The sequence below is a fragment of the Manis javanica genome, chromosome 15 (genome assembly GCF_040802235.1).
Source record: "Manis javanica isolate MJ-LG chromosome 15, MJ_LKY, whole genome shotgun sequence".
Lineage (NCBI taxonomy): Eukaryota > Metazoa > Chordata > Mammalia > Pholidota > Manidae > Manis > Manis javanica.
Window position 1 is genome coordinate 48223181 of NC_133170.1, and position 27792 is coordinate 48250972.

The 27792-nt window shown below is 37.1% G+C and overlaps 1 long non-coding RNA gene across 1 annotated transcript in view; it reads left to right on the forward strand.

Annotated features, from left to right (window-relative positions):
- The window catches only part of LOC118970579 (uncharacterized), a 42004-nt gene that overhangs the window by 6623 nt on the left and 7589 nt on the right, over positions 1 to 27792 (forward strand). Inside the window, exon 4 of the long non-coding RNA XR_012125951.1 lies at positions 3067 to 3186. This is a non-coding gene — a long non-coding RNA (uncharacterized lncRNA). The remainder of the gene's footprint in view (positions 1 to 3066; positions 3187 to 27792) is intronic.

Below are 27792 nucleotides of genomic sequence, written 5' to 3' on the forward strand. Positions count from 1 at the left end.
TTACGAGCAAAGAAATTGAAGTGGTAATCAAAAAACTACCCAAGAACAAAACGCCCGGGCCAGACAGATTTACCTTGGAATTTTATCAGACATACAGAGAAGACATAATACCCACTCTCCTTAAAGTTTCCCAAAAAATAGAAGAGGAGAGAATACTCCCAAACTCATTCTATGAAGCCAACATCACCCTAATACTAAAACCAGGCAAAGACCCCACCAAAAAAGAAAATTACAGACCAATATCCCTGATGAACGTAGATGCAAAAATACTCAATAAAATATTAGCAAACCGAATTCAAAAATATATCAAAAGGATCATACACCACGACCAACTGTGATTCATCCCAGGGATGCAAGGATGGTACAACATTCAAAAATCCATCAACATCATCCACCCATCAACAAAATGGACAAAAACCACATGATCATCTCCATAGATGCTGAAAAAGCTTTTGACAAAATTCAACATCCATTCATGATAAAAACTCTCAGCAAAATGGGTCTAGAGGGCAAGTACCTCAACCTAATAACAGCCATATACGATAAACCCGCAGCTAACATCATACTGAACAGCGAGAAGCTGAAAGCTTTTCCTCTGAGATCAGGAACAAGACAGGGATGCCCACTGTCCCCACTGTTATTTAACATAGTACTGGAGGTCCTAGCCATGGCAATTAGACAAAACAAAGAAATATAAGGAATCCAGATTGGTAAAGAAGAAGTTAAACTGTCACTATTTGCAGATGACATGATATTGTACATAAAAAATCCTAAAGACTCCACTCCAAAACTACTAGAACTGATATCGGAATACAGTAACGTTGCAGGATACAACATTAACACACAGAAATCTGTGGCTTTCCTATACACTAACAATGAGTCAATAGAAAGAGAAATCAGGAAAATAATTCCATTCACAATTGCATCAAAAAGAATAAAATACGTAGGAATAAACGTAACCAAAGAAGTGAAAAACCTATACCCTGAAAACCATAAGACACTCTTAAGAGAAATTAAAGAGGACACTAACAAATGGAAACTCATCCCATGCTCTTGGCTGAAAGAACTAATATTGCCCATCCTGCCCAAAGCAATATACAGATTTGATGCAATCCCTATCAAATTATCAGCAACATTCTTCAACGAACTGGAACAATTGGTTCAAAAATTCATATGGAAACACCAAAGACCCCAAATAGCCAAAGCAATCCTGAGAAAGAAGAATAAAATGGTGGGGGTATCACTCCCCAACTTCAAGCTCCACTAAAAAGCCATAGTAATCAAGACAATTTGGTAGTGGCACAAGAACAGAACCACAGACCAGTGGAACAGATTAGAGACTCCAGACATTAACCCAAACATATATGGTCAATTAATATTCAATAAAGGAGCCATGGACATACAATGGGGAAATGACAGTCTCTTCAACTGATGGTGCTGGAAAAACTGGACAGCTACATGTAAGAGAATGAAACTGGATCACTGTCTAACCCCATACACAAAAGTAAATTCAAAATGGATCAAAGACCTGAATGTAAGTCATGAAACCATAAAACTCTTAGAAAAAAACATAGGCAAAAATCTCTTGGACATAAACATGAGCGACTTCTTCATGAACATATCTCCCCAGGCAAGGAAAACAAAAGCAAAAATGAACAAGTGGGACTATATCAAGCTGAAAAGCTTCTGTATAGCAAAGGACACCATCAATAAAACAAAAAAGGTACCCTACAGTATGGGAGAATATATTCGTAAATGACGGATCCGATAAAGGCTTGACATCCAAAATATATAAAGAGCTCACACACCTCAACAAACAAAAAGCAAATAACCCAATTAAAAAATGGGCAGAGGGACTGAACAGACAGTTCTCCAAAAAAGAAATTCAGATGGCCAACAGACACATGAAAAGATGCTCCACATCGCTAGTTATCAGAGAAATGCAAATTAAAACCACAATGAGATATCATCTCACACCAGTAAGGATGGCTGCCATCCAAAAGACAAACAACAACAAATGTTGGCGAGGTTGTGGAGAAAGGGGAACCCTCCTACACTGCTGGTGGGAATGTAAATTAGTTCAGCCATTGTGAAAAGCAGTATGGAGGTTCCTCAAAATGCTCAAAATAGACTTACCATTTGACCCAGGAATTCCACTTCTAGGAATTTACCCTAAGAATGCAGCACTCCAGTTTTAAAAAGACATACGCACCCCTATGTTTATCGCAGAACTATTTACAAGAGCCAAGAAATGGAAGCAACCTAAGTGTCCATCAGTAGATGAATGGATAAAGAAGACGTGGTACATATACACAATGGAATATTATTCAGCCATAAGAAGAAAACAAATCCTAGCATTTGCAACAACATGGATGGAGCAAGAGGGTATTATGCTCAGTGAAATAAGCCAAGTGGAGAAAGACAAGTACCAAATGATTTCACTCATCCGTGGAGTATAAGAATAAAGGAAAAACTGAAGGAACAAAACAGCAGCAGAATCACAGAACCCAAGAATGGACTAACAGTTACCAAAGGGAAAGAGACTGGGGAGAATGGGAGGGTAGGGAGGGATAAGGGCGGGCAAGAAGAAAGGGGGTATTATGATTAGCATGTATAATGTGGGGGGTGGGGGAAAGGGGAGGGCTGTGCAACACAGAGAAGACAAGTAGTGATTCTACATCTTACTATGCTGATGGACAGTGACTGTAATGGGGTTTGTTGGGGGCACTTGGGGTAGGGGAGAGCCTAGTAAACATAATGTTCTTCATGTAATTGTAGATTAATGATAACAAAATAAAAAATGTATATATAAAATAAACCACATACATTGATAACAAATTTAGGCTAATCTATACTTTTTGGAACCTTTGGTGACTGGAAGATAACCACAAGTTCTTTGTTTCTACCCCTTCTGAGAGGTGGAGTCTATTTTTCATACCCTCAACTCTGGGCTGCTCCCTGTGACTATTCTGACTGATAGATTAGAGTACAAATAATGCTGTTCTAGTCCTGTACTTATCCTTTGGGAGAGCTGACATCTTCTCCTTTCTTCCTATTGGAATCCAGCTGCCATGCTGTGAGGAAGCTTAAGCAGCCACAAGAACCCCATGTGAAAAAGAATCAAGGCCATTGATGACAGCCCCCGTCGGTCCCTCTGCTGACAACCATCACCAACTTGGCAGCCTTGTAAGTGAGGCCACGTTGGAAGTGGGTCTTCCAATCGTGGGCAGTGTGCCCAAGCATACACCATGCCATTCAGGGATAAGCTCTCTCGGCTGACCCCAACTCAAATAACAAAATCCTGGGCAAATAAATGATTGGTGCTTTAAACTACTGAGTTTGGTCAATAATCAAAATACTATGCCAGTACAAAATGGAATGATCAAAAAATTATGACTCTCACAAATAAAACTGGGCAAATTCTACTGATGCCGTATCACAAAGCTCAAATTTGCAGAGATGAGAGTGTGACCACCCTTCACCTCTTCACCTAGAAGTAAAAGGTTAGAGGTAGACTCTTTCAACAATAATCCTTTTCAGAACGCCAAACACCTTTTTTTGTTGTCAAGGCACCCCATTATGGAAGTGTTTGTCTGAATATTATCATAGTGACAATATCAGCTTGGTTTCGGTAATGTGGAACCAAAATTGACAATGGCTGAACAAATACATTACGTACGTTTATAAACATTACATATTTATAATAAGTGAGTTTGTATATTTATTTATTTATATTAAAAAAGTTTATTCCTCACTCAAGGAGAAGTCTGAGCTGGTAGGGCAGCCCCCCTTTACAAAGGAGCCTATTATCCTGTCCTCTCCCACAGTGATTTTCTGCTCATGGCCCAGGATGGCTGCTGCAGCTCCCTCCATTGTGTCCTCATTCCACCCATCAGGAGAGGGAAGGGGACACAGAAGGATAACAAACAAGTTCTTAAAAGGGCATAAGCTAGGAGTTGAATGTCCACCTCCATTCAGGCTGTAAGGCTCAACTTCACACCACCATATCTTCAAGGGAGATAGGGAAATACACTTTTTATCTGGGTGGCCATGTGCCCAGCTGAACATTTGATTCCTGTCTAAGAAGAGAACAGATATGGAGGGACTGATTACCTATAAATTTCTTTCTGCTTAAATCCTATAAATGTAGGGAATTAGTCTGCCTGGGCTACCATAACAGACAGCACAGCTAGCCCCTCCCTCATTTAACCTTAATGACCTCCTTAAAGCCTGGTCTCCAAGCACAGTCACACTGGGGTTTAGGGCTTCAACATACGGATTTGGGAGGCTGGCACAATTTAATACATGTTACATGGTTTTCTATGGGAAACTGACAGAGCAGACAACTCATGCCTGCACCAATAATAAAGAAGGGGACTGTGGCTCTGGCCTGCTTGTCTAAAGTTGGAGAAATCTGAGCACCTTAGAAAGGGAAGGGTAGTATTTAATCTCACATTGACAACTGTGTAGAATACTTAAAATCAGTTTAAATGCAATTGTTCATAAAGTGGCATCTTTTTTACCAAAAGTATAAGTTATTCTGAAATTATTGCTTTGTTTCAAAAGTTTCCACTTCTGCTCACTATATTCAGATTATCGTCTGTTACAGGAACTGTCAAACATTATCTGTAAAGATCAGATAATAAATACGTGAGGCTTTATGAGCCACACATCTTCTGTTGCAACTACCCAACTTCATCACTGCAGCACGCAAGCAGCTACAGACTGCTCTAAATGCATGAGCAGCATGGCTGTATTCCAATGGTACCTTATTCATAAAAACAGGTGGCAGGACAGATTTGGCTCCTGGACTGTAATCCTGACCTACTGTAATGAATTCCTTTATCTTATGAGCGGTGCAACTGATACATACTGAGTTCAAACTATGGTCACACCCAGCAAAGGCAACACAAATACTGGCCCATTTCTGTACATTCCCGGGTCCACATTCTATCCATTCACCTCATTCTCTTACAGGGACTCACATATCTTTCTCTGTAGTTGATGAATGCTCACTCATTATAATATCAGTCTTGCTCTTATAAAAATTTCTCTACATCTTTTTCTCTTCATTGCATTTTTCTTTTTCTTTGTCATTCCAAATTTTGTGCTATTTATTATGTTTATATTATCTCCTGTTTCTATGGGTAATCTGTATTATGTATCAGACATTAAATTTTATCAGGCCAAGGATATGTAGATCTTTGATCTTTACTATTATCAACTACCTCAGCTGCTTCTTTAGAACTGTGGTTTTGACTAATTTCATTTATAATAGCACAAAGATGTAACATTGTAAGAACAAATGGGAAGTCCTGTGTATGTGCAATTCTAAGTAGAAACCAAAACACTATTTTTTCCAGGCTTATTTAGTACAATTATAAATGTCCTGACCCTTTCCCTACACAGGCATCTCAAGTTTAAAATGTGAATCACTTTTTTTGTAACAGAAACACATTTTCTACTTTTTTTCTTTTGAGAGGGCATCTCTCATATTTATTGATCAAATGGTTGTTAACAACAATAAAATTCTGTACAGGGGACTCAATGCACAATCATTAATCAACCCCAAGCCTAATTCTCAACAGTCTCTAATCTTCTGAAGCATAACAAACCAGTTCTTATATGGTGAACAAATTCTTACATAGTGAATAAGTTCTTACATGGTGAACAGTGCAAGGGCAGTCATATCACAGAAACTTTTGGTTTTGATCACGCATCATGAACTATAAACAATCAAGTCAGATATGATTATTCATTTGATTTTTTTACTTGATTTATATGTGAATCCCACATTTCTCCCTTATTTTTTAAAATAAAATGCTGAAGTGGTAGGTAGATGCAAGATAAAGGTAGAAAACATAATTTAGTGCTGTAAGAGGGCAAATGTAGATGATAAGGTCTGTGCCTATAGACTACGTATTAATCCACGCTAGACAAGGGCAACAAAACATCCACGGATGCAGAAGATTTCTCTCAAAACGGGGGGGGGGTGAGGTTCTAAGCCTCCCCTCTGTTGATCCCCAATTTCTCACTTGATGGCCCCCTGCGACTGTCCCTGTCTTAGGTTGTTCCTCCCTTGAGGAATCTTACCCGTCTCTGGCTAACCAGCCATCTTCCAGGGCCATACAGGGAAGTGCAAAGTTGGTAAGTGAGAGAGAAGCAATATTGTTTGAAAAGGTTAGCTTTTTACTTCTTTGCAGATTTATGCCCTGTGGCTTCTATGCCCAGCATTTGTCTTGAGGTATCTTTACCACTTGGAAGAATTACGACATTCGGTAATTTTCTATATGAGGCACGAATTCTACTAAAGGGCTGCAATTAGGAAGGAAGAAGAAAAGCTATAGAAGTAGCAGACGGAAGAAAACATGGGAAGATTGATTATTTCTTTGACATAACTTCTTGTAGAGTAACATAGCTTCTATAGGTTTTAACAAACTACTAATTAAATTGCGTACACACATTAACAGAATAGGAATACAGATACATAACAAAAGCAGACCTACAATTACCAGCCATATCCAGTGAAACTAAGAAAACCAGTTAGGTACCCTAGGCATTTGTGAAAACGTATCGATAATATGATGGATATTGTCTAACTGAATTTGAATAGTTTGAGAAAAATCAGACAAATTAAAACAATACATTCCTGGGAACTTTTCACATCCCATATGTTCTTTTAACAGTAGATAGTCTTGCACTTCTCCTAATTCTTGGTTGAGTTCCGACAATATAGATGCAGTCAAATTTGTTGTTTTACTGTATGCACAGGCCAGCTTAGATATCTCCTTCATTCCAATGGCACGTCCAGGAACCAGTGGGATGAATGCAGCTACAATTCCAACAGCGCCAGGATCTTTGTTGAAGTTTTTTGATGATCATCTTCTGGAATGACTCTTCCAGAGGATATTGATGTTGGAAGTTCTTTTTCATATCCTACCTTAATTCGTTTTCTGGGCATCTAAATTAGGCTTTGATCCTCTGTATAAACACACACAAACCCTTTTGCCCACAGTTTGATATGACCTTTATACCATTGTGAAGAACCTATTGGAGACCACCACACAGGAACTGCTTTTTTTTTTTTAAGAGAAAGAAATATTATCAGAAAAATGTACTTCCACAGCTGATCATCCGACACCCTTTAAAAGATGAAAATGAAGGATATGTAAAGCATGCATTAATCGTTGATCTGCAGTTAATTTTATACTATCATGGAGTAAACCCTCCCTTTTTTGTTATCATTAATCTACAATTACATGAAGAACATTATGTTTACTAGGCTCTCCCCTACCCCAAGTGCCCCAACAAACCTCATTACAGTCACTGTCCATCAGCATAGTAAGATGTTGTAGAATCACTACTTGTCTTCTCTGTGTTGCACAGCCCTCCCCTTTCCCCCACCCCCCACATTATACATGCTAATCATAATACCCCCTTTCTTCTTGCCCGCCCTTATCCCTCCCTACTCTCCCATTCTCCCCAGTCTCTTTCCCTTTGGTAACTGTTAGTCCATTCTTGGGTTCTGTGATTCTGCTGCTGTTTTGTTCCTTCAGTTTTTCCTTTATTCTTATACTCCACGGATGAGTGAAATCATTTGGTACTTGTCTTTCTCCACTTGGCTTATTTCACTGAGCATAATACCCTCTTGCTCCATCCATGTTGTTGCAAATGCTAGGATTTGTTTTCTTCTTATGGCTGAATAATATTCCATTGTGTATATGTACCACGTCTTCTTTATCCATTCATCTACTGATGGACACTTAGGTTGCTTCCATTTCTTGGCTCTTGTAAATAGTTCTGCGATAAACATAGGGGTGCGTATGTCTTTTTAAAACTGGAGTGCTGCATTCTTAGGGTAAATTCCTAGAAGTGGAATTCCTGGGTCAAATGGTAAATCTATTTTGAGCATTTTGAGGAACCTCCATACTGCTTTTCACAATGGCTGAACTAATTTACATTCCCACCAGCAGTGTAGGAGGGTTCCCCTTTCTCCACAACCTCGCCAACATTTGTTGTTGTTTGTCTTTTGGATGGCAGCCATCCTTACTGGTGTGAGATGATATCTCATTGTGGTTTTAATTTGCATTTCTCTGATAACTAGCGATGTGGAGCATCTTTTCATGTGTCTGTTGGCCATCTGAATTTCTTTTTTGGAGAACTGTCTGTTCAGTCCCTCTGCCCATTTTTTAATTGGGTTATTTGCTTTTTGTTTGTTGAGGTGTGTGAGCTCTTTATATATTTTGGATGTCAAGCCTTTATCGGATCCGTCATTTACGAATATATTCTCCCATACTGTAGGGTACCTTTTTTGTTTTATTGATGGTGTCCTTTGCTATACAGAAGCTTTTCAGCTTGATATAGTCCCACTTGTTCATTTTTGCTTTTGTTTTCCTTGCCTGGGGAGATATGTTCATGAAGAAGTCGCTCATGTTTATGTCCAAGAGATTTTTGCCTATGTTTTTTTCTAAGAGTTTTATGGTTTCATGACTTACATTCAGGTCTTTGATCCATTTTGAATTTACTTTTGTGTATGGGGTTAGACAGTGATCCAGTTTCATTCTCTTACATGTAGCTGTCCAGTTTTTCCAGCACCATCAGTTGAAGAGACTGTCATTTCCCCATTGTATGTCCATGGCTCCTTTATTGAATATTAATTGACCATATATGTTTGGGTTAATGTCTGGAGTCTCTAATCTGTTCCACTGGTCTGTGGTTCTGTTCTTGTGCCAGTACCAAATTGTCTTGATTACTATGGCTTTTTAGTGGAGCTTGAAGTTGGGGAGTGATACCCCCACCATTTTATTCTTCTTTCTCAGGATTGCTTTGGCTATTTGGGGTCTTTGGTGTTTCCATATGAATTTTTGAACCAATTGTTCCAGTTCGTTGAAGAATGTTGCTGATAATTTGATAGGGATTGCATCAAATCTGTATATTGCTTTGGGCAGGATGGGCAATATTAGTTCTTTCAGCCAAGAGCATGGGATGAGTTTCCATTTGTTAGTGTCCTCTTTAATTTCTCTTAAGAGTGTCTTATGGTTTTCAGGGTATAGGTTTTTCACTTCTTTGGTTACGTTTATTCCTACGTATTTTATTCTTTTTGATGCAATTGTGAATGGAATTATTTTCCTGATTTCTCTTTCTATTGACTCATTGTTAGTGTATAGGAAAGCCACAGATTTCTGTGTGTTAATGTTGTATCCTGCAACGTTACTGTATTCCGATATCAGTTCTAGTAGTTTTGGAGTGGAGTCTTTAGGATTTTTTATGTACAATATCATGTCATCTGCAAATAGTGACAGTTTAACTTCTTCTTTACCAATCTGGATTCCTTATATTTCTTTGTTTTGTCTAATTGCCATGGCTAGGACCTCCAGTACTATGTTAAATAACAGTGGGGACAGTGGGCATCCCTGTCTTGTTCCTGATCTCAGAGGAAAAGCTTTCAGCTTCTCGCTGTTCAGTATGATGTTAGCTGCGGGTTTATCGTATATGGCTGTTATTAGGTTGAGGTACTTGCCTTCTAGACCCATTTTGCTGAGAGTTTTTATCATGAATGGATGTTGAATTTTGTCAAAAGCTTTTTCAGCATCTATGGAGATGATCATGTGGTTTTTGTCCATTTTGTTGATGGGTGGATGATGTTGATGGATTTTTGAATGTTGTACCATCCTTGCATCCCTGGGATGAATCACAGTTGGTCGTGGTGTATGATCCTTTTGATATATTTTTGAATTCGGTTTGCTAATATTTTATTGAGTATTTTTGCATCTACGTTCATCAGGGATATTGGTCTGTAATTTTCTTTTTTGGTGGGGTCTTTGCCTGGTTTTAGTATTAGGGTGATGTTGGCTTCATAGAATGAGTTTGGGAGTATTCTCTCCTCTTCTATTTTTTGGGAAACTTTAAGGAGAGTGAGTATTATGTCTTCTCTGTATGTCTGATAAAATTCCAAGGTAAATCCGTCTGGCCTGGGCGTTTTTTTCTTGGGTAGTTTTTTGATTACCACTTCAATTTCTTTGCTCGTAATTGGTTTTTTTAACTTTTGTGTTTCTTCCTTGGTCAGTCTTGGAAGGATGTATTTTTCTAGGAAGTTGTCCATTTCTTCTAGGTTTTCCAGCTTCTTAGCATATAGGTTTTTGTATTTCTTTGTATTTCTGTTGGGTCCATCATGATGTTTCCTTTCTTATTTCTGATTCTGTTGATGTGTGTTAATTTTCTTTTTCTCTTAGTAAGTCTGGCTAGAGGCTTATCTATTTTGTTTATTTTCTCAAAGAACCAGCTCTTGGTTTCATTTATTTTTCTATTGTTTTATTCTTCTCAATTTTGTTTATTTCCTCTCTGATTTTTTTATGTCCCTCCTTCTGCTGACTTTAGTCCTCATTTGTTCCTCTTTTTCCAGTTTTGATAATTGTGATATTAGACTATTCATTTGGGTTTGTTCTTCCTTCTTTAAATATGCCTGGATTGCTATATACTTTCCTCTTAAGACTGCTTTCGCTGCATCCCTCAGAAGTTGGCGCTTTGTGTTGTTGTTGTCATTTGTTTCCATATATTCCTTGATCTCTATTTTAATTTGGTCATTGATCCATTGATTATTTAGGAGCATGTTGTTAAGCTCCATATGTTTGTGAGTCTTTTTGTTTTCTTTGTACAATTTATTTCTAGTTTTATGCCTCTGTGGTCTGGAAAGTTGGTTGGTAGAATTTCAATCTTTTGGAGTTTACTAAGGTTCTTTTTGTGACCTAGTATGTGGTCTATTCTGGAGAATGTTCCATGTGTACTTGAGAAGAATGTGTATCCTGTTGCTTTTGGGTGTAGAGTTCTATATATGTCTATTAGGTCCATCTGTTCTAGTGTGTTGTTCAGTGCCTCCATGTCCTTACTTATTTTCTGTCTGGTGGATCTATCCTTTGGGATGAGTGGCGTGTTGAAGTCCCCTAAAATGAGTGCATTACATTCTATTTCCTCCTTTAGTTCTGTTAGTATTTGTTTCACATATGCCAGTGCTCCTGTGTTGGGTGCATAGATATTTATAATGGCTTTATCCTCTTGTTGGACTGAGCCCTTTATCGTTATGTAATGTCCTTGTTTATCTCTTTTTACTTTCTTTGTTTTGAAGTCTATTTTGTCTGATACTATTACTGTAACACCTGCTTTTTTCTCCCTACTGTTTGCATAAAATATGTTTTTCCATTTCTTGATTTTTAGTCTCTGCATGTCTTTGGGTTTGAGGTGATTCTCTTGTAAGCAGCATATAGATGGGTCTTGTTTTTTTATCCATTCAGTTACTTTATGTCTTTTGATTGGTGCATTCAGTCCATTTACATTTAGGATGATTATCAATAGGTATGTACTTATTTACTTTTCAGGCTTTAGTTTCATGTTTACCAAAGGTTCCAGATTACTTTCCTTACTATCTAAGAGTCTAACTGAACTCACTTAGTATGCTGTTACAAACACAATCTAAAGGTTCTTTTCTATTTCTCCTCCTTTTTCTTCCTCCTTCATTCCTTATATATTAGGTATCAAATTCTGTACTTTTTGTCTATTCCTTGATTGACTTTGGGGATAGTCAATTTAATTTTGCATTTGCCTCACAATCAGCTCCACCCTCCCTACCGTGATTTTACTACCTCTGGTGACAGCTATCCAACCCTAGGAACACTTCCATTTATAGCAGTCCCTCCAAAATAGACTGCAGAGATGGTTTGTGGGAGGTAAACTCTCTCAGCTTTTGCTTATCTGGAAATTGTTTAATCCCTCCTTCAAATTTAAATGATAATCTTGCTGGATAAAGTAATCTTGGTTCCAGGCCCTTCTGCTTCATGGCATTTAATACATCATGCCACTCCCTTCTGGCCTGTAAGGTTTCTGCTGAGAAGTCTGATTTTAGTCTGATGGGCTTTCCTTTGTATGTGATCTTATTTCTACCTCTGGCTGCTTTTAACAGTTCTTTATCCTTGATCTTTCCCATTTTAATTACTATGTGTCTTGCTGTTTTCTTCCTTGGGTCCCTTGTGTTGGGGGATCTGTGCATCTCCATGGCCTGACAGACTATGTCCTTCCCCAGATTGGGGAAGTTTTCAGCAACTACCTCCTCAAAGACACTGTCTATCCCTTTCTCTGTCTCTTCTTCTTCTGGTATCCCTATAATTCGAATATTTTTCCGCTTGGGTTGGTCACACAGTTCTCTCAATATTCTTTCATTTTTAGAGATCCTTTTTTCTCTCTGTGCCTCAGCTTCTTTGTATTTCTCTTCTCTAGTTTCTATTTCATTTATTGTCTCCTCCACTGTATCCAACCTGCTTTTAATACCCTCCATCGTGTTCTTTAACAATTGGATCTCTGATCTGAATTCATTCCTGAGTTCTTGGATGTCTTTCTGTACCTCCATTAGGATGTTGATGATTTTTATTTTCAACTCCCTTTCAGGAAGAGTCACGAGGTCCATATCATTAAAATCTTTCTCGGGAGTTGTATTAACAGTTTTACTCTGTATGAGGTTCCTTTGGCCTTTCATGTTTGTATATGGCGCCCTCTAGTGTCCAGAAGCTCTCTTCTGGAGCTGCTCAGCCCCTGAAACAATGTCAGGGGTTGCAGGGGAGTGGTACTGGTGCCTGGGGGTAGGAAAGGGCTGTTCCCTGCCTCCTGGCTGCTGTGCCTGTCTCCACTGCCTGAGCCAGTGGGCCGGTCACACAGGTATGAGTTTTTGTCCCAGAGCAGCCAGATATGGATCCCTGCTTTCCACAAGCAGCCAGAATCCCAGTCTCCCCAGGATCTCTGCCCGTATTAACTTTCCAACCCAGTAGTCATGCGAGTCTCATGAAAGCACCATGAAATTCATGTAGGTTTGTGCTCCCAGAGCAGATCTCCAGAGCTAGGTATTCAGCAGTCCCAAGCCTTGCACTCCCTCCCTGCTCCATTTCTCTTCCTCCCGCCAGTAAGCTGTGGTGGAGGAGGGGCTTGGGTCCCACGGAGCCACAGCTCTGGTACGTTATCCCGTTCGCTGAGGTCTGCTCTTTTCTCCAAGTGTGTGCAGTCTGATGCTGTCCTCTTTCCTGTTGCTCTCTCAGGATTAGTTGGGCCAATTAAATTTTCTAACTGTATCCAGTTTTAGGAGGAAGCCTCTGTCTCTCCTCTCACGCAGCCATCTTTTTATGGTGGAATGTATGTTTTGATAATTCTTTTTGTATGTCAGTGTTTGGAATTCAGAACACATTTTCCAAATGAGCCATTTTGCCAATGATACTTAGAAACATAGTTTTGCTATAAGAGTAGAACATGAAAAAGTTTTGAGAAGGGACTTTGACATCAGATAGTCTGGGTCTGAACCTCAGTCTGGGTCTGAACCTCAAGTTGCATTTGAGCAAGTTAGTTGACCAGTCCAAGCCCTCATTTTATCATCTGTACAACAGGGATGATAATAGTACTTATGACAAGAGTTTTGAGAATTCAGAGATAGTGTACACTCAACCTAGAGTCTACCCATATAAATATATGCCCAATAAATGCAGCTCTTATTATTTTGACCCATTGAAGATTTATATCATAGCACTGATAAGAGCAATGAGCTCTCTTTAACTCAGAACCCCAAAACTTTAAACTTAAATTATAGCTTTCATCTCCTGAGTCCTACACCCAGGATCTGGCAAAGAAGGGTGAGAAGGATAAGAGATTTGACTGGAAAGAGTGTCTCATGATAGCATTCTCACAACTGAGGAGATAGAGTGGGAGAACATTGCATAGAATGGGTATACACAAATGAATTATCAATAAGCAGTAAACACTACCCAGATCAGTGTCTCTCAGTCTTTCCTCATTATCACCTTCCACTAAGGAGCTTCTTCAGTCTTTTTTTTTTCTAATTGCTCACCCATGAATTTTTAATATCTCAGAAATACTACATATCTAGTTGTGTGCTGTATATTTATCTGTGCTTTAATACATTAAAAGAGGAAGGTTATTTCATCCCCAGAGAAACTAATTTTCATCTGCTTGGGGCCTTTATTGCCTCCCGGGAAAGTACATGGCCTAGACTATGCAACCTAAGAAAACTCCTAAAATCATTTTGTCAAATAACCCACAAGTTTATGCATTATCTTTACAGAAGACTGTCTCAAGTATTGTGGATATTGACTAATTAAATTCATTGTATAATTGTATAATTATATAATTATCATCTAATATCTTCCTTACTCAGTTGTAAGCTCTATAGTGGCAGGAGTGTGTCTGTCTTAGTCTGTTGATTCTGATGCAAAACAGGCAATCAATATTTCTTGGATGTATTGATAAGGATTTGAATGTCTAGTAGGGAAATGAATTCAAGACATCTAAAAATGAAAGTGTTCATGAGCTTGTTGAGGTTTGTATATGAGGAATAACCAGAGACAGAAGGAATGGATACAACCAAGATCATTTTCCTTTACTTATAGAGATTGAATCCTTCTCTTGAGGAGCTTTCTAGACAAAAGCTTGAGGGTGGAACCTTTCCTGTTCATTCATTGTGAAATGCTCTAGAGGTCATAACACAATGCCTTCTAAATGGTGATTGAATATTGTTTGAATTATGAATTAACAGCTCAAATAGAATGTGATTCTTGAGAAGAAAGAGAGGTGTAAGTCTGCTTACCTTATTCTTTTCTTATTGATTTAAAGATATATTTAGAATTATCTGTATTAAGATCTTTTAAAAGAAGCTTTTCCAGAAGACACATTTTATATTTGAAGAAGAAGGATTTTTAACATTACTATTTCCTTCAATTTAATATACTAAATTCCTTTCTTTTCTCCCTTCAGTTCATCTAAAACATTACCGTTCTTTTCCTTTTCCTTTTTATAATACAGATTTGAAAAACCCAATACAACCTCCTTAAAAGATAAAAGGACTATAGGGAGGTTTAAAAAAAAAAGGAACTAAAATGAGTTGGATATATCAGTTCTCTTTCTTGCTACATTTTTGTGGCTGCTGTGGTAAGACTGTAAAAGCTTCAAGTCTGATTTTGGTGGATAAATTCCCAACGACCTCCCCCCTCCAGGAGTTATCAGTATTACGGACAAAGGGGGCAATTTCTTCAATATGTCCATTTGATTTTATTTCATGAGGCAACCACCTTTGTAAACCACACTAACATGTCAGAAATATGAAACTGTCTTCAGCTCACTGCTCTGTAAAAGACGTGTGGCAAAAAAAATAATAAATAAATAAAGCCAGGAATGCCTGAGTAAGTCATTTTATTTTTTATGATTCAAGCCCCAAAAGGTCCTGAACTGTCAGATTTATTGTCTATCCTATTTTATGACTTTTAGTTGTATTTATTCTTTGATGTTTACCATCAACTGTGCCTATGTGTGCCGTGGTCTGTGGGATTTCATATTGCTAAATCATTCTTTAAGCTTTAGTTGTACTTCTATTTAGCATCAATCCCCAGAGACATGCCATTAACATGAATCATTTTTGAAAGTATTTGGTGCAAAATGAACTCCCTGTTGAGGTGATCACTCATGGCAATGGAAAGAAATGGTGACCTTCTCAGAAATACCCATAACGGTTAAATAGTCAAGGACAGGACTCAACAGTCAGGGACTTCTGATTGGGGTGCTTCTATCGACTTAGTCCTATCACCCCCAAAGCGGGATATGGGAGGTCAGGGCAGCTTCAGGCAGAAAAAGGAAAAGAGGGGGACAAGGGGAAGAAAAAATGCTGACCCAAATCATAGCTGCTTTATCAGAGGGGCAGTTTTTTCCTACTTTCATGAAGGTTATTTTCAGAGCAGGAACTTCAGTGGCTATCATCAAAATGATTTGAATGCATTTTTCTCTAACTCTCTATTTTAAACTTCCAACCATGCTTTCTTTTTCAAGAAAGGTAACAAGTTTACTTCTCTGATTTCTCTACTGTATCTCCCCTTTGCCAATACCCCCTCCTGTATTTTGTCTCAGTTTAAACTCTTTTACAGCTGCGCGGCTGATAGAGATCTGTGGGTCTCATGACTGACTAAAAAGTTTCTGAAAGAATTGAGTAAAATCACCACTGGCAATAAGTTTTCTCCTTGGTTTATACCAAATGTTTAGGTATATTCAAGTTATAGGCCAGAGTAATAGCTCATAGATTATTCTGGAAGGTTGCCATTCTTTCTCTGCTTATGATTGGTTAGGTTTGACCTCCAAGTCCTCTCTTCCCCCCAGGTTTCCTAGCTCCTTCCTCAGACATAAATACAAATTCACTTTATACTATGATTAGGGGACAACATATAGGTATATTCTAAAAGGAAAGGTCAGAAAACTGCAAGCCACAGCCAAATATGGCCCACTGAATGTTTTTGTGTAAAGTTTTATTGGAACACAGCTTCACCCATTCACTTACGTATTATATATGGCTACTTTCATTCTACAGCAACAGTTAAGTAGTTGCAATAGAAACCGTATGGCCCTCAAAAACAAACACATTTTTATTTTCTGGCCCTTTACATATAAACCTGCTATTCTGTAAAGCCCTTTTGAAAAATAAATGAAGGATGTGAAGACAATTCACAAAAAAATAAGTACAGGCAAGCAACAAATCTAGGGGAAAAAATGTAGCTTCAAACATAATCCTATTTACTAAATAGGAAAAAAAAAGTTGTAGCTTCAAACATAATCCTATTTACTAAATAATCACTTATGGTAGTTTAATTTACTGGGCTCTTACTCAAACTAGAAGACCAAATTGTTGAGAAAAATGCTGTCATATTTTAGGAGAAAACTGAAAGGGATAACTTCCAACTTCCCTTTGGTTATTTGGCTCTAAGCTTTCAGGTGTCCTTTCAGCTTTTTTTTTTCCACTTAAATAGATTTTCTCTAAATTGCAAAATATGAAATTTTGTCATATATATATATATGTTATATATATATATATATATATATATATATATATAAGCTTTTGGAGACAATCCCAATTTCTAAGCTTGTAATTCTTCTCATATAAACTGACAACATTCAATCTTATTTCATTGAGGCTTGCCAATTTGTCAGGGAAAACATCTGTTTCTTCTAATTTGCATTTTTTGATAAATTGTGAGGTTGGACATTTTTTTTTCTAGATTTGTTGCTTGCCTGTACTTATCTTTTGTGAATTGTCTTCACATCCTTCATTTGTTTTTCAAAAGGGCTTTTGCTGAAATTCTTGACTAAATTGGTATTACCCTTCATTTTTCTTATTCTAGTATGACTATTCCAATCAGAATTTATCCTCCCACTAGGTCAGCCTCTCATTTAAGAGGACACACAGAATGCTCTAAGCAAATGGCATAATATCTTTTATGTGAATTATGATTTTATTTTATAAAGCAGCACCTGGGACAATGGAAACCACAAAACAAAGAGTAAACACTTATAGGAAAGGAAAGCTTACATTAAGAATTAGGATTTATATTTTATAGGCAAACATTTCTAATTCACTGAAATTAAAGCAAATTATATTGCCTCTTGACCAACCAAGGAGTTTAAAGTTGTTTGTAGTATTTTCCCTGGTTTAAACCTTTCTTCCTTTTCCTTAAGCTCAAACATGCTTAGGGTTCATGTGATTTTTATTTGGCACTATGCAGTGTAATTGAATGAGATACTTATTTCCAGATGATAGATGCTTATGATTGAGAAGCAAGTGTTTTCTTTAAATTGTGTCTGCCTTATGAAGATAAAAGGCTGTTAGTATAAGTAGCTTTACTATCCAGTCAGTCTGGAAAGAGACTGAGACTATAACATCTAGCAATTCTAGAACATTTGTATTGTATATATGTGTGTGTGTATGTGTGACATGGGAAATGGAGGGAGCCATGTGTGTAAACATACATAAATGCACATGCATGAGAGCACACACACACACACACACACCAGAGAATGCATTGCTCCAAGATAAAAGTGCATACAGATACCCTACTTATATATGGTGATTTTGATTTTTAATAACTAAAACTAAAGCTATTGGGCAAAGGCGAAGCTTATTTCCTTTGCTAAGGGAAAACAATAGAAGTTTTCATTTATGAAGGTCACAGAGAGAATGATTTCATGTTGATGTATGTATGAACAGGGGTACAATTCCAAAGTATGTGGAAGTTGCTTTCAAATGATGACCACTTTCAAGTCCTTTTCCCATATGTGCATGCTGCTCTTCCCCTTGGATCTGGGCTGGCCTTAGCGATTGGCCTACCAGTTGAATGCAGTCGGAGTGCCATTCTGGGACTTCCCAGGCTATGTTATCATAAGCCTGTTTGCTTTCTTCTGGGTCCCTTGGAAAGTTGATCCTTGGGATACCTCCCGCCAGAATCCATTCGCCATTCAGTGAGGAATCCAACCTATGAGGAGATTAGTAGGCCCCCTGGTTGATAACTTCAGCCAATAGTCATCAACTACTAGCCATGTGAGAGAGCCATAGTGGACATCCAGTCTACTTCAGCCCTCTATTCCTGCTCAGCTTTCAGCAGATTGCAGTTTCATAAGAGCCTCCTAGTCGAGACAAGTCAACATATAGAAATGTAACAGTCAATAATATATTGTTATTTTTAACCACTGTGTATTGAAGGGGTTTGTAAAGCAGCAAAAAATAACTCATACAGTTAGTTAAAGCATTTTTGAAAAGCATTAGGGTAATGATTTTATAGAAAATGTATCAGTAGGATGAGTAGGTTTAATATATCCTAGACAGAAAAATTTTCTGTCTTCCCAACCTCAACCACAAAGTACCTCCAAGACCTGCAGAGCATCCTCCTAACTCTCTCATCAGGGAGGAAAGAACCAGATCCTATAAGCTAGAGCCCAGACCCTGGATGTCAGTCCCACCTCAGGTATGCATTACGAGTCATTTTAGTAGAATACTAAATGGACTATAAGCTCACAGGTGACTGTGACATTTGAGGCACTATAGAACAGTAATAAACCGAACAAACTGGAAAAAATAAAGACCCGAACAGTTTAGAATATATTTAAAACAAGCATAATACTTAACCTCAAAAAATATGAGAGGATATTGGAAACATGAAACACAAATTAGCCAATAGAGAAGAACCAATAATTGAAGACATGAAATAATGACACCAATAGATGAGGTAAATAGCAAAAGATTATAGTCAAAGAATGAATTACCCAACTGAAAGAGTAGGTCAAAAGCTTATTCAGAAGAAAGTAAAAAGAACAATAAAATGCCAAATTGGCTATAAAAAGGATCCCAAAACAGAGAAAAGAAATAAAAAATAAATGAAAAAATTTTTTTGAAAATTTCCAAAAAACAAAGGGAGGTGATGGGTAGAAATTAACAGAACTCAGAAACAATTATAACACAAGCAATGAAATGGTGGGACCCTTTAGGTTGTTAAGGCGTAAGAGAGAGAAAGCATGTGCACATCTATAAAGAACAAGTGTCAGACTGGTAGCAGAGTTCTCTGTGGCACTCTTGGGTGAAAAAACATTAAAATCATCAGAATGACAAAAAATATTCTGTCTAAAAGTTCATGTCTGGATGATTTATCATTTAAATGCAAAGTCAAAATAAAGGTATGCTCATTTGTACGATGCATCATTGGGTTTTCCACCCAAAGACCTGTGTTGAAGTACTCTTGGAGGAAACCTCCCAGAAAGTACAGAAAAAATTCAGGCAGATGCTATGAAGTATATACAAAGTAAGAATAAGAAAATAATTTAGTAGATTTTCCTGTTTTCTAAAGAGTAATCAACTAACCGAAAATAGATTCAAAGCAGTATAGAATAAAAGTCTGGATCAGTAATATCCAATAGAAGTCTCTGAGATGATGGCAGTTTTCTTTATCTGGCTGCGGGATTCTATTAGACACTTCAAGAGTGATTGCTGTGACTGGAAAACTGAATATTTAACCTATTTCATTTCTTAAAGTGACTTAATTTAAAATAGTCGCATGTGGGTAGTGGCAACTATATCAGACAGTGCAGTCCTAGATATCACCATCACGAGAGCAGGACAATAGAGAGGGTCATGAGTGTAAGAGACTAGAGGAGGCTGAGAGAACACAAGTGTATTTACCTGGTTTGGAAGAAAACCTAGGATCTGATAAGATTAAGAAATTGGTAGGGAAGAATAAAATGTAAGTTTATGTTAATAATTATGGGTAAACAGATGAAGACTACAGACAGATGTGTAATTTCAAAGCAGCAGACAGAAGTTCAACTTATACAAGCATACCTCATTTTATGGAGCTTCATGTATATTGTGTTGTGTTACTAATTGAAGGTTTGTGGTAACCCTGCTTTGAGTAAGGTCATTGCTGCCAGTTTTCTGACAGCAGGTGCTTACTTTATGTCTCTGTGTCACGTTTTGGCAATTCTTGAAATATTCCTAATTTTTTCATTGTTGCATTTGCTATGATGATCTGTGATCAGTAATGACCACTTGCTGAAAGCTCAGATAATGGTAAGCATTTTTTAGCAATAAATTATTTTTAAATTAAGGTATGTACACTGTGTTTTTAGGCATAATGCTATTGCACACTACACAGGCTACAGTATGTTGTAAAAATAAGTTCTACATGCACTAGGAAGCCAAAAACATTTGTTTGATTTGTTTTATTGGGATATTTGCTGTCTTGTGGTGGTCTGGATTGAACCTGCAGTAATTCTGAGGTCTGCCTGTAGAAATAGAAAAGTTGATGAAGAAATAAGAAAGCATGGGCAACAGAAACAGTTTAATAGAATGTGAAAAAGGTCCTATATTAAATTATTATGAATATATTAAGTTATTAATATAAAGTTTAAACCTGTCATTTAAAGAGATGAATTTTCAAGTAACATTGAAAAAATTCACCAATATATTATTTATAAGCATGTGTAACTAATATTCAGAAGGTTTAAAAAAATAATGCTAGATATATAAATATAAACATAAAGTAATCTGGCATAGCAATTTTAATATCAGACAATAAAGAATTTAAGTAAAACAGGGACAATAGGAGAAAAAAACCTCAGATTAAAAAGTTACAACTGGTATCAAGAATCACAATGGAGAATGGACAGTTTCTTCAACAAATGATTTTGGGAAAACTGGATATCCACATGCAAAATAGTGAAACTAGACCTTTTCCTTAAACCAGCCACAGAAATCAACTCAAAATGGCTTAGTATTTAAATATTAAGACTCAGAACTAAAACTTCTAAAAGAAAACGTAGGGGAAAATCTTCATGACATCAGTCTTAGCAATGAATTTTGGCTGTAACATCAAAAGCACAGGCAATAAAAGCAAAAATAGACAAATGGGACCACAACAAACTAAAAGTCTTCTGCCCAGCAAAGGAAACAATCAACAGAATGAAAAAGCAACCTGCAGAACAGGAGAAAATACTCACAAACCATATTTGAGACAGGGAGTTAATTTCCAAAATATATAGTAACTCCTACAACTCAACAGCAAGGGAGCAATCTGTTTTAAAAATGCCTGGAGGGTCTAAAAATACTTTTTTCCAAGGAAGATCTATAAATAAACAACAGGTTTATGAAAAAATGCTAAATGCATAAAGAAAATGTGATATCTGCATACAGTGGAATATTATTCAGCCTTAAAAATAAAGAAATCCTGTAATATGTGACAACATGGATGTACCTTGCTTAGTGAAATAAAGTAGTCATAGATAAACAAATACTGCATGATTGCACTTACATGAAGTATCTAAAATAGTCAAACTCAGAGAAGCACCAGATGAGTGGTTCCTGTGGAGGGAGGGAAGAGGGTGAAATGGGGAGTTACTAAGCAATGGGCATACATTTTCAGTAATGCAAGCTGAATCATTTCTAGAGCTCTCCTGTACAGTTTTATACTTATAGTCAATAGGACTATGTTGTACATTCAAAAATCTGTTAAGAGAGCTGATCTCATATTAAATGATCTTACCACAATAAAATAAAAGAAGCTGTAGCAATCATCATGAACACATATACAAGTAAATTATGGCCTGAAATACAAAAAGCAACAGATGATACACCCCAGGAATAACCACACCTAGTGCCCAGATCTTGGTGTCTAACACCATTCTCTAACAAAAGGAATCAAGGGCTCTTGTAGAAATAACTTATTCTAGGATTAGGGCAGGAAATATATAAGATGAGCCTAGAGCCTATTATAGTGCCAGAGAGAAGAGAAAGTGCTAAACGAAATGAAACTCTCAAACAAACAAAACATCTCCCAAATAAACAGAAATCCCCATCCCCATTGATGTGGGTCTGTCAAGAGCACAGGAGCAAACCGAGGGAGCACCCAATGGCCAAATTTAGAACAACTTGAGCAATAAAACGTAATATTGGATTCTCATGCAAGCGATAAAATAAATATCCATGGGTTCCTATTGATACAAATAAATGATTGAATAAATCAATAAAAGGAGGAGAAGAAACACAGCATCCATGTAGAACAATGCCACATAACTTTTGTCGAAATTTGCTCTGAAGGAGGGAGAGCATAACTCCCCACTCCTCTAATGTGAGTTGCACATAATGACTTTCTTCCTGAGGGCAACATGGAAAGAGGGGGAAATGAGTAATGCTACAGCGGCAAAACCTGACAAAGTCTACTTCAGCGGGGTCGCCTGATCAAGGTCAATATCAACAGTCATGAATCATGTTGATAGGATGTGATGAAAGTATGACTTGACATTGATCTTCCTCCAAAAAACTCATAACCCCTGACTAATGAGACAAAGCCCAACAGAGGGACACCAAAACTGTCAAGGTCACCAAAAACAAGGAAAGTCTGAGAAACCCTCAGTCTAGAAACATGACAAGTATAATGTGGTATCCTGGATGGAGTCCTGGGACAGGAAAAAGGACATTAAGTAAAAACTGAGGAAAGCCAAATAAATTATGTAGCTAATAATAATGTATAATGGTTCATTAAATGTGGCAGAAGTACCATACTAATGTAACGTGTGAACAATAACCTAAGATGTTAGACATGGGCTGGGGTCTATGGGAGCTCTCTGTGCTATCTTCTCAATTTCTCTGTAAATCTAGCACTGTTAGAAGCCTACTTAAAAAGCAACAAATGACAGAATTACTAGGAGAAGCAAGTAAGTCAAAAATTTACTCTGGAAATTTTAGCACATTCAAGGAACTTACAGCAGACAGATATTAAGTGACACACACACACAATATAATGAGAATGTACATCGAATATTCATAAAAATGTGGTCATACCCTGGGCCATGAAGGCTCAGTCTCTAAATGCTGGCATAGCTCAGGATTCACCTTCAGACCATCCATTCTTTTGTATAGGGGTGACTTCACTGAATTCTCATCTTTAAATACCAGCCATGTGCTGATGCTATGAAGCTGTGGTTTCTCCCCTAAACTCCAGATGGCTGTGTCTGCAGCAGGTTTAACATCTGCCCTTATTTTTCTAATAGACATCTTGAAATTGACCTGTTCCAAACCAAACATTTACTCCCCTGCCACAAATCCATAAGTGACAACATCATCCTTCCAGTTGCTCAGACAAAAACAAAACAAAACAAAGTATATGCACAAATAAAGGAAAACCTCTTTACCTTACACACGCCATGCAATGCTGTTGGCCCTAACTTCAAATTATCAATAGCACACCAGAGTTTGACAACCAAAGTGGATTTTATTCTTTTTTAATAGCCCTTCAGCTAGGTGACAAAATTGTTTTCAGTAATAGTCATTAAACAAAAAGATAATAAACATGAAGTAGAAAGAATAATAGTAATGGCCAGAAAAGAAACACAGTGATTTATTTTTCTTTCATTGAATTTAATAAGTAAATTTATGCCAGAAAAAATAAGTACTACAAGCCAAGAAATAGAACAAAGTAAGTTACAGTACAAAAAGGAAAGTAGATTAATACTACTTGATTAACTATATTTATAAGAAAGAACTTATACAATATGTTTGTTTTTTGCATTAATGCAGTTTTGTCTCAACTTTTTCAAACTTGTCAATGAACTAAAGTTGCTTTTCTTCATATATTCCTGTTAAATAGAGTAGAGCCAGATCTGTCAATCTTCCTTCTTAGTTGATAGGAGAACACTTTATAAATTTAAATTGCATGAATTAATGCCTGCACAAATGGCTACAAAAGTCTTAAAGATAAAATCCCAATTTCACAATTAAAAACCCATAAATTTTAAAAGCAAAAACTTCAAGTGGTCACACTGAATGACAGAATTGAGCTAATTCGAGTTCTATTTCTTCACCTTCACAGTCACAATGCAATTGTGTGTCTTGATTCTGTTGTTTAAGCATAGGGACAGGTGGTACACCAGAGTCGGGACAGGAAGTGCTCCCTTGGGCAATTCCCAAGCAACTGAAGTGTACATACAAAACCAGTGCTGGCAGCTGAGTCTGCCCATGTGTGGTGAAGGCTGACTCTAACTGAGGATTCCCCGACAATAACAGCACCCACCTCACAGAGTCAAGTGAAGAAGGGAAATAATACAGTTAAAGCACTTAGAAAGAAAAATGTCTTGAACACAGCCAGTTCTTAGTAACTATTACTACTTATTTTATATCTACATGCAGAGAACTAAACTCTACCACACTTAATTTGGATAAATCTGCTTTCTCATTTAAATAATGCAAAAGATATGATATATTTTAATTTTTAAAACAAAACATGTATGCACATTGCTGTATGGGCATCTTACTTAATGGTTTTCAACTCTGAAATCACCTGAAGAGCAGCTTTTAAATAATATCAATCTCCATCCTAGGCCAATTCATTCAGGTACAGGGGCTTAGGCATTAAGAATTTTTTAAAGTTCCTCAGGTGAGCAGTCATGTTAAGAACTACTGATGCAGTCCATTGTTTCTCATTACTCCATAGTGTGCTTGTACTCTCATTCATTCATTCAGTCGGTCTTTGGAGGTGGATGCCTGACTTTCTTCCTGCTTGTTACTATTACATGCAATGTTTTAGTAAGCATTCTCATATGTGTCCTTTTTTGGGCCTAGAGAAGATGTTTTCTGGATCGTATATGCAAAGTGGAATTCCTGGGTTGTTGAATCTACATACATCTGACTAAATAACACCAGGTCTTCTCCAGGATGTGTGCACTAGTTGACGCTTACACAAGAGTGCATGACAAATCTGTTTTCCTCACATCATTCCAAGATCCAGAATGGCTTCATGACTGTGCAACTTCTATATAGTCGAGAAGGGCTGAACACTTGGTTAAATGATCTTCTATTGCCATCTTGAAATTCTTAATCATTTCATCTTTGAACTTGTGTTTTGTAAGTGAAGTCACATAGGACAGCATGCATATTATCAAAACTCATCAGGAACTACAGCAATTGTTTAGAACTTAGAATAATAAAATATTTTCTTCTCTGAAGAGTATTTTATCAATGGCATTGTTTAAAGTTGCAGGTTCGTAGCGACAATTAAAAGGCAGACCGTCTTTAGTCAGTCTTAATTTATGCAAGATCACAAGGTTTATGGCTGAGAGAAGTGTGACCCAGGCAGAGGGCGCTAGAGCTCTGCTCTTAACCCTCATGATTTATTGCTTTTCCTAAGAAAGATAGGAAAAAAAGAGAGGAAAGAGATATACAGAAAGTCAGAGACAGACGCTGACAGAGAAAAGAGAGATATCCTGGGGCTGAGGGTATATGCAATAGTATTTTAAGAAGTTATTGATCCCGACTTATAACTGAACTGGCACTAGCCACAGATGATTAAAAATGGGGCATTTCTTAATCCCCCCTTTTATTTATTATGAAGAACAGAAATCTTGGACAAACCTAGATGGAAAAGTTAGCAACTCAAAGGTGAAAGCAGAAAAGTACGTGTTTAAGAGAAAAGAAAATGATGAGAAATGGCAATAATATAAGCATAAAATTATGGGTCGCAAGGCTAAAAAACCCATGAAAGATTAAAAAAGGCAGAAAGTAGACAGACGCCTTTAGCAGGACTGCTTCAGAGATGACCTGCTCTTCCCAGTGCGTCATGAGGAAATGCATGACGTCAGTATATTTTGTTACTGGAGATGTGAACCTTCATCATTGGGATTAAAGTAGAATCTGCTGGGTTTCTCTTCTGTAAATTTCTTGTTTTCTCTTTGTCATTAATAACTATTCTGGGGGAGATACACTAAGATTATGGAAATATCCTGTTTCTGCGCAAGTGTTGACCCACTTCTTTTAGCATCATTGGCGGGTCTTGTCTGTTCTATTATTTTCTGCCTCCTCATTCCTTTTAAACTCGTTCTAATTTTTCTATGAAGAAGAGCTGTTCCATTGTTTATTTATTTACTAGCTTGCTTGCTTACATCAGTATAGCCTCATGGATATTTATTTTATTCTATAGGTTGTATTCCAACACTTTCTTTATTCTTTTGTTCAAATTGTTCCAGCTCTGGCCTTTGGGAGTTCTTCCTGGCTGTTTCCTGTGCCCATTCTACATGCCCTCTCCTTTTCTGAGTGCTTCTTTAATTTCTGACACCACAAGATGCACCAGAGTCGTCTCGTGCTTTCTGAACCCTAGAGCTGGCATCAGCTATCCACTAAATTGTCTTGGATTTTTCGTTAGAAACCAAGACCTGAGAATTGGATATGTTCATTATTACTAAATTGTAGCTGCTTCTAGATCCTCTCTGTGAACAGAACCAGGTTGTGTGTGTGTGTGCACGCTTGTGCATGTGCATACTAATCCGTGCATACACATACTTGTACATAAGTTTCAGTGGCTATCTGCATGTGCAATAATAATAAACAATAATTTATATGGATATTGCCTATTTTAATGCAGCAACATTGGGTTCATTTTAAACTTTCCCAATTCCTAATTTTAACTTCTTTCTCCAACTGTAAGAAGCCTACAGGATACCAAGTTATTTGTTCAACTCTGATACATTCATAAAATAGTTTCAGAATTTCCAACCCATGTCATTTTTTGCTTGTCAGAAAAAAAAATGCTACCTCAAATTCAGTAACTGTGTACAGTTCTTTATTTTACCTTATATACCATCTGGTCTGGCTTTTTTCACTTAGCAAAATGTATTCACTATTCATCTAGGTAATAATTTATTACCTTTTATTGCTGGGTATTGTTCATTTACTGTATGGATGTACCATTCTGTCTATCCATTCATGAGCTGGAGGAAGTAAGCATTGTTTCTACTTCATGGCAGTTATGAATACAGCTGCTATACACATTCACTTATAGATTTCTTTTTGTGAAGGTATGTTTTTATTTCTTTGGGGGAAATACCTAGGAGTGGGTCTACCTGCACTGTGTGGTGAATGTATGTTTAACTTTTTAAGAAATTGCCAAACTGTTTTCCAAAATAGCCGTGCCATTTTGCTTTCTCATCAAAAGCACATCAGAGTTTGAGCTGGTCTGCATCCTCACCAGCACTTAATATAATAGTTTTCAAATTCTAGCAATTTTGATAGATATTTAAATCATTGTGATTTTAATACATACTTCCCTAACATGATTAATGATGTTGAGCATCTTTTTATGTGTTTAGGTACTCTTTGTGTATCTTCTTTGCTGAAGTCTGTCCAGATCTTTTGTCCGCTTTTAAACAGGCTGTTTGTTTTCTTATTGTTGAGTTAAAAAATATATATATTCTAGATCCAAGTTATTTTCAGAAATATGGTTTGGTTTGCAAATATATCCTCTGTCCATGGCTTGTTTCTTCGTTCTCTTAACAGTGCCTTTTGCTAAGCAAAAACTTTTAGTGTTAATAAATATAATTTATCAGTTTTTTTAAATTGACTGACGCTTTTGGTATTGTATCTAAAGAACTCTTTGGGTAACCTAATATCACAATTATTTC